Raw genomic sequence first — 9,131 nt, 5'->3', positions numbered from 1 at the left:
AGCAACAATAAAAATTATGGCGATAATATGCACAAAGACAGCGGAAGCGAAGATGTTACTGGTGAGAAAGCGTAACAAATAAGAAGGACCCCTTTTAAAAAGCTTCATCGACGAAGTTCTATATTTCCAAGGAGAGGCTGAGTTTATTGGCTTAGAAATTATAGAAATTTCTAGGTCAATACTCTGCAGAAACTTGCGTAGATGAACTGTGAAGCTGTCGTCACGCTGCAACGAAAACACGGTTGAAACTGGCGGGAATAATTTTTGAGGATGACAGCATCGGAGAACACTTGCTGCAAACAACGCTCCAGAGAAGTTGCGTGGAAGGGCGCAGCGTTGGAGAGAGAGACAGAGAGAAAGAGAGAGAGAGAAATACCTAATTTGTTTGAATTAAAAGATGAAGTATAGTGGATGTCTTCAGTCCGAGGTCACGCTGGTACCGTCATTTAGCGAAGCGCTGATGAACATCCCCAGGTATTCTTCTGTTGGCAAGGAAGAGGCCCGAGTCATTCGGATAGCCCATGGGGGAAAGAAAGGTGAAGAGACAGCGAAAAAGAAGGGGAGCAGCAGGCGAGTTACTCAGAATGTGCTGGTAGTTGGGGTAGACCCTACAAGAAAGACAAACATGCGGAGCTCCCACAGCGGCGCAACGGTGGAGTCGTCAACGGCTGCGTAAAGAGAAGAGTTTTAAGCATAACGTTTCTGATAATTACGCAGAGGGAAATGCTGGTGCGGCGGTGCAGTTGCGACGGTGGGGTGCAGTGGTTTCGGAAGGGCATTTTTGCCGAACAGCCAAGACAGCATGAAGTCCCGACTGACTAGCAACGTTCCGTGTGTCACAATGGTTCATTCATTACAAAAAGAGCTTGTAAAATTTCCTTCCTTCCTTAATGCTATTATTATTTAAAACACATTAACACATTCGTTTTGCGCGTATTGAGCAATTAGAACTCGCATTGGGTGGTGCAATTACTTCAAAGGTTCAGAGTACACCCGGCGGCTGCTCAAGTTAAATGTAATATTACAAGGTATGCGCTTACTGTGTGCCTGTTAGAATCGTCTATATTTGTTCCCTTGACTTACACTGAATATGAGTAAACAATAACAAAAGAGATATTACGGGCAAACAAAGACTGTCTTTAAATGATGATGTCACAAAAAATAAAGCATTGTTTGTATGGAAATGACTACATTTTAAGCCAAGCCTTGCAAACCCACATTCTGGCCGGCATTCTTATCATGCCACAGCATCCGTTAGATAACTTACATTACGTATCCTCTAGGTGATATTTTAATAAACAATATTGGTGATAAGATATTTTCTTGAATCTACTTATCGAAGAAGGCGCTCGGGAAGAAAGGATGAAGGAAAACAAAAGAAAAAAAACAAAGAAAAGAAAAGCGTCAGAAGAGCGCATCAAGAAGAATTTGGCCTTACAAAGGCCAGCAACTTTAGTGACTTCGAACATCCTGCCCTCTAACAGAAAACCAAGTTGTTTGGAAGAAAAGTATAAGTTCAGTTCGGACTGTCATGCAGTCCGAGATTAGCTTTGCTAAGGAGAGGGGCGACGCGGGAATCTCCTGTTGTGAACATCGTAACTGCCTAGCCGAAGGTGTTTTTATGTTCCTTGCGGGCGTACACTAACTGGGACAAGAGGGAGACCCACTGGGAAGGAAAACATTACCTGTCACCCGACGCAGCGAACACAAACGACTAAATTTATCATCAGATCAAACCACATATTTGACTGTGAACGCAACGATGCGTTGAGACTGCGTGTCCTGCTTTTCCCCGTTAGTGTGTACTGTGTACATAACGCAAGGACAGTGAACTTTGCATCAATTTGCCCATCTCATCGCTCGCTGAAGTAGGGCGCCAGAAATATTCCCGACTGAAAAGCGAGACATCAACACTTCTTGGAAAAGAAATGTTCCTCGAGAGAACTGATCGAGTCTAGTGCTACTCTGGTACCCTCACCACAGCAGGCGCAGTCAACATGGGCGTTGGCAGGCGCACAAGCCGAAGAGAGCGATGGGAGGACAGCCAGCCACTTGTTCAGAGAAGCTGAATGACGAGGTATGGTAGCATTTATAAGCAAAATGCTAGCTAGGCAGGAGAATTACACTTACAACCACTGGCTGTTGTTTCTCATGCATGCACTTAACAATTACCCATTGCTTGTTCAATTAGAAATACAGAGAAAAAGCCAGGATTATTCCTTGAAAGACGTTTCAAAGTGATAATACCAGTCCCACGAACGAAGGCCAGCTGAATAAGAAACTCGGGGAAGCAATGAGTTGGACAGCGCGTATGTGCTCATGGCTTGTCTGCGCGCAACTCCCGCTCCGTGTCATTAGTAGTGTAGAGAACAGGTGCAGAAAGTTGGGACTGGGAGAGAAAGATATGAACCAAACCTGTCGGCGTTCTCTCAATTCCTCTCTCACTGCGCCAATGAAAGAGATGTACCTGTAGCTTCTAAGCGTGTAAGACGAGGCTGGAATGCGAGCACATAATGTGAGGAGCGTCCACCTTGGATATTGGAGGTGAACGTGTTTATTCGAGATTGAAGAACTGGCTGCTGTGCCTAGGTTGTACTGCGTCTCCCATACATTGGGACATCTAGGCCAGAGGTTATGATATAAGGAAGGTGTGAATTAAAATAGAGACCGTGAAGCCCAGCCAGGATGTCATTTCAGTCAGTAAGTGAGATGATCCCTCACGGAAGGTGTCTTCCTCGGAGGTCTTTCGTGGCGGGAAAAAAATGTTGAACGCCGCCAGATTTGTAGTGGATGCTAAGCAAAATTGTGTAATGGAGCGAAGGGAAATCATGAAAATCGCTGGTCGCATATTGATGCTGTCGTCTGACTAAGCATGGAGAGGCGGAACGCTTGCTTTCTGTTTTCCTTTTAGCCTACAGAATGCTGACGCCTAAGCTGCGATGACTTGAGTATACGCCTTCCAGCTCAGGGGCGCAGGGACCAAACCACTGCTAAGTATCGACGTAGTGCGAATAAAAATATACATAAGAAACAAATCACTCAACACACTATAACCCACCGTGTCTCGCCTCCTGGAAAGTAATGGAAGAGGCCCGAGAATTCTGCGTGAAGCTGCCCGCAGGCGATGTCGATGCTCCCGGCCCAAGAAAGCGATCGCTATTTCCTCTCCTAATTACTTTTTACGTCGAGTAGATAATTATGTCTGCAGCTATATACATTTCTTTCGGAAGTAGTTGGGTCGTAATCTTAGATAAGCAATTAATGGGGAGCCCTCCTTGTCTGTCTGATAATTAATGCATGCAAATTAACCTCGCCTGATGGCCCTCCAATATGTAGAATGGAGGCTTTGGTGATCTATCGTCGGGACTACCAATCAAGCTTAAGGACGTCCGGTCTTCCTACCCACTCTAGACAGCCTTATAGCCTAGAGGGTGGTCCAATGTCTCGTGCTGACCACTGCACGTAGAATTCCGCGTATGGGGTAATGATTCTAAACAGTTATTGCTTTCTATTTGGTTGATTCTTGAACTAATTGGCTGAAAATGGCACTGCATACAGTTCAGCTTTGCCCGGAAAACTGCCACATATGGTAGAGCGCGTGGGGTATAGAACTAAAATAATCTTTATAGGGACCCTGAATATACCCTAGGGATTGGTAAAAAAACATTCCGCGATAGCATACGCTGCTGCGATCATTCAGACAAATTTTGTAGTCGTGTCTGGCCAACAGCTTGGTGCGAGGTTACAAGGGGAGTGCGAAGTAAACTTTTTCTCAACGACTCTCTTTTCAAGCAGTGGCCTTGTGCTCACCGATTTCGAAGCTGCCGGCGACTTGCATATGTCGTCATATGCAAGATTCCCCATAGACAGCTGATATTGGCTGATAGCTGGCATCAATCAAGAAAGGCGTTTGAGTCAGCGTTCTACTGCCTACTATTACTGTGCATATTATTTGAGGCAGTTTACAAAGCTGGTTGAGAGGTAAGCGAAAATATTATGAACTACGCTGTTCCGGAAGAAGACGACTGTCGTCTGTTCACGGTGGGCAGCGCCTCCCCCCCCCCCCGCCCCCCCCCCCCGTAGGGATGATACTTTGGCCACACTGTCTGTCGGTGTCGTAGCCATTGGGTCTCGCGAATTTTGATTAGTCTTGAAGGTCGGGAACACTCAACTAGCCTCGAACCACGCGAAACATAAGCTAACGCTATACCTACGCTAAGCCTTCCGCGCCTCGCGAGAAATGGCGGTTAGCATCTACAAGGACGCCCACCAGCGCGCTAACTATCAGCAGCCATAGAGTCTCATACAATAATTGCTATTAAAAGAACTCTGGTGCCAGTGTCTACGATAGCTGCAATCGGGGCAGCTCAGCCATCCTGGGAATCATGGTTAGTGCATAGATTTGCCTAAACTTCGTCCTTCTGGCTTTAGACGGCTTCATGCCTTGATAAGCTTATCATTTTCCACAAAGCACTGTGTTATAAATAATTAAATAAATATTTCTAAAATTATGTAAAATCAGGATTGGAGCAAGTGACCTCCAGCACAAAAGCCCAGTGTCGAAACCATTACGCCACGGACACATTTTTTTATGATAGGTATTTACTACGAATATAATACGTACTTACGTACGGTATTTACATAGTGGCCGAAACAGTCATAGCCGTGTCTACAAGCCCAAAGGGAACACTTCACAGTACAATTATTACAATAATTAGTTCTCTAAAAGAGAGGCAAAAGAATAGACAGCATCAACAATTGATACTAGTCTCGTTAAAAGCCTCTTTGATCATAAAAGTCTTTCAGTTGTGAAATCACCTGAATGAAATGTGACTGCGAAGATACAATTGGTTCTGCATTTCGATCTAACGTGCGAGTTTTCCATAAACTGCGGTAGGACGTTCTTGAGGGCTAGTTGTTTCATACTTGAAAGAAGGTTAAAACTGCGTAAAAGAAAAGCGAGGACAAGCGAAAGGAACCCACTTAATTCCTTCACTTGTCGCCTACAATTCGGTTACTGTTATGAGATGTGCCGTCTTCGTTTTTCAACCGCTCAATGTTTGTGCGTAGAACAAAGTGGTTCGTCTTTTATTGCTCATGTTTATTCCGTAGAAGCAGTGTAACAGTCTGCAGAATTCTCTGATGCTAGCTGCACAAGTGTGAGTGGCGATGCGGTCGCGTGCCTGGGTAGGCCAACCCTGTGTGGGCGAGGAGCCATTATTCTGTACACGCAACAAAGCCAAATTTTTTTTTGACCTACCGTACCGTGATTTACAACAAGGTGCGCTAAAGTTGTCCGACTAACACGGCTACCAATAAGAATAGAGGTACTGTGAACGCTTAGGGCCTACAACAGAAATAGAATCACGACAAAAACGAAGCTGGCTGTATCGTTTGTCCTATATTTATTGTTATCCATAAGAAAAAAGAAAGAAAAGCAAAAGGCAAGGCTTGTGGCGGTCGCGACTGGTTCAAGTAGGCACATGGGACATTTACACAAAATTCGGGGCTGTCCCACTCAATTCGGTAGATTGGCAAACCAATCGGTGACCCTCAATGTTGTTTGAACCACCCTATCAAACGCTCTCCTCGTTTATATAGGTCGCTTTTGTTTGCTTTCAATGTAGATAGAATTGCCTAGCCTGACAGGTTTTCCCCGTAATTGGCTTATAACATGCGTGGGCTGCACAGAAGTGGATAGGATTTCAAAGAGGCCGAGCCAGCGCAGCGAAAGTAGATGATCGGGTATGAAGAGTGGTGTCGGCGTCTCTTACTGGTCAGCTTTGCTTAGCTTACGGTGGCTGGTCGAACATCGCGGCAGGGTGCAGCGGGTAGTTAAAGAAGGAGCAGTTTTGCCAGGAAGGCGAAGCATTAATTGCAGTAGCAAGTTATTAGACAGCTATACGAAGTAAGGATAGTAGTTTGACCGACCGTATAAGCTCGTAAACATTCACTTACCAACTAGATTAAGAAGCATGGTGTCATGCGCGCACAGGCAAACACATTCACTCAATGACCGCGGACACTCGCTGTCAAAACGCTGACGTGAGGAAGAGCGGCAGCAGGAGCGAGCGAAGCGACCCTCGTGCTGCCTCTCGCTTCAACACGAACTAAGCGGCGAGAACACTGCGCACGCGAAGCTATCACCCCTCGGCGCAACCTAGGCTGTACCCATCGCAGATCGCTTTCAAGGTAGGGCCCGCGCCATACGCAGCCGCCGCCGGAGTAGAACGACCCCCTCCTCTCCTGGCGCCTTGCACACCCTGTGAGAGGGCGCGCTTCGTCCCTGCCTTCCTCCCTTGCACGCGCGATAGCGAGCCACCATCCTTGACCCACTCTCGCAAGCTTTCACTCGCATCCACCGCATTTAGCGTGCGGCAAGGATGTTGTCGCGCTTGATCTTTATATACAGAACATCATGGCAACGCCGACGGAGATAACGACGGCGGAAATGCATCGGGAGTGCCCATGTAAATGCTGAAGCGATAAAAAAGTTGCTGTAATAGTATCACGTAGTAGTGACGTTGAATAATACAGCTGTAAAACTGTAATTGGCAAAACTAACTTTCTATTGGGCGAACTTGTGCTCACAAAAGCAAGTTGCACTCAAAGCACAGCAATAGCGGCGAACACGGTTGGCGATCGTCGAAATCTGATCTGCCGGTCAAGCGCATCGGTTTTTATACGTGAGCTATCTATAGTTCCGGAGTAATCGTTGGTGCTCTCGTGTCTTCCAGAAAGTTCTACAGAATTGGCGTCGCACGTGCAATAACATTGCACAAGCTTCGGTGACAACAGACAGCGGCAAGAACCGTCGATAATATTCGAGAAACTTCCGATAAATGTTGGCCAGTCCAGCGCTGAGCCATAACATTTTTTAGACGGTGAAAAGCGGTCACCCGAAAACATATACAATCATACGTGGGAATAGACACTCAGAGAAAAAGGATTGGCAGAGCGATGTCGTACACGCGCCGAAAGGGCTCTACAACCTTATAGCGCCACAAGATTTATTTAATATGCTCGAGGAAATCCATTTTTGCAGGCAGTTCCGAGTAGCCAGCTCCAAAACGATCGATGGGCAGCCAACTTCATTTCCTTTTGGAACACGGCCAGTCCCCGAATATTAAAAAATTGCCAGTTTTGTTCAGCATATTAATGCATCTTTAGTGTGTGCGCGTCACGTTGACTTGGCGAGTTATCGCGATTTTGTGACGTCGCGTGACATACAGGCGAAGTGGGCACAATTGGAAAGATTTTGACCATTAGCGGAGGGCTAATTGCGGCAAAAGCCTAGAATGGGCGAATATTTTTTGTTTTTTCGGCATAATTATGCATAATCAGTGCGTACACGCCATTTCAGAGAGGGAGATCTCGTGGTTTCGTGACGTCGATTGACAGACAAGTGAAGTGGGCGTGGCCCGAAAATTTTCACAAATAAGGGAGGACTAAAATCGGAAATGGCGTAGAAACAGATTGGAATAGGTTTACGTCATAACGCCCTGCAGATGAACACACGGAAATTTGCATCACATTGGACGCACCACCAGCTTATGTGTGCTCGCTACATATTCGTATTGCTCGCTACATATATTATGCATGATTTGGTGCAGACATTGAAGAATGAACTAAAGGCACTAAAAGAGAAAGCCAAAAAGAAGGCAGCAGGAGATGAAAGCTCCCGTCGCCGTAGTGCTGCCCCAGCGACTGGAAAGGCAGCGCGTTCAAAGAGTGACAAAGACACAACGCATCGGAAAGTAGGGGGGCGGAACTTCTGCCTCTCAGACACATCGTGGCCAGCGCTTCCATCGAAACCGTTGGAACAAGTATCTACAAAGACTTCGACCACGGCGGAAAGCACTGCAAACACATTACCTAAACCGGTATCAGCCAACGACGATGTGCAACTTGTCAATCTTCTAAAGATGCTTGTCAACGTCATCAGATCTCTAATCGCCGGTCGCCAGACACCAGCAGCGTCATCAGCAGAGCAACTTTTGGAGGCACTCGTTCCTGTCCTCGACGGCCTTCGCTAGACGTGTTACCGGAAACAATGCCAACAGTTGTCAGCAGCCTCGCCCCTTTGTGCTGCAATGGAATGTCAGGTCGATGCGACCGCGGCACGCGGATTTAGTCCTTCCGCTCATCCCTATGAAGACTCCACCAGACGTTATAGCGCTTCAGGAAACTAACGTAAGGAAAGACGAATATCGATTGCCAGGCTTCGTGGGTGTCCACAGTAACACTCGATGCGCGGAACCAGCTTGTGGCTCTTTCCAGTGCGTGGAGGAGGCGCATACGCGCAATGCTTCAAAAGCATCAGTGTACGTTCGTGCTGGCTTGGACTTCGCGGTTATTGACACAGACGGCATCTGTGACGATGAGTTTGAGTGTGTAGCTGTTACTGTGAGCCTCAGAGGTGTGTGTACGACGGTGGCAAGCATATACAACAGGCCTACACGTTCTTCCGATACCTCGCTACTTGAGAGCTTAGTGTCTCGGTGTGGGGCATCGTTTGTGTTATGCGGAGATTTTAATGCCCACCATCCACGATGGTGTAGCCGTCCCCAAGACAATCGTGGGACAGAGATTAACGAGATCATTATCAAGAATGATCTCCAATTACTGAATGACGGTTCACCTACATTTATAGGTAGAGGAAAGGAGCATTCCACTATAGACCTTGCGATATCAACGAGAGATGTGTGCTTAGCCTGGTCATGTGAACCCGACCCGTGGGGCTTAGATCACCTACCCATTTGGTTAACACCAACACATACTGCGGGTCGCCAGGATGTCGTTTATACAGTGACTAACTGGGACAAGTTCCGACAGCTGATCTTAGAGGCACCATCTCAAGACAGCCTATTTAAACTTATGAGTGAGTGCTTACGAAAAGCTACAGTACAACGACGACGGACTATCGGCAAAACAAATCCCGATCTAAAGCTTTTGCGGCTCCGCGCATGTCGACGGCGCGCTTATAGACGGGCACAGCGCTCTAAACGACGCACCGACTGGACTGTATACAATCGCATTGATGCAGCCATACGGCGGCATACAAAACAGCTTCGTCGAAAGAGCTGGGAAGCTTTGTGTAGTTCGTTGCACACTGGAAGTGGTTTTGGAAA

This window comes from Dermacentor variabilis, chromosome 4, assembly GCF_050947875.1.
Source record: "Dermacentor variabilis isolate Ectoservices chromosome 4, ASM5094787v1, whole genome shotgun sequence".
NCBI classification, from domain to species: Eukaryota; Metazoa; Arthropoda; class Arachnida; order Ixodida; family Ixodidae; genus Dermacentor; species Dermacentor variabilis.
The sequence above is the reverse complement of the archived record's forward strand: the minus strand, read 5'-3'. Positions refer to the sequence as shown.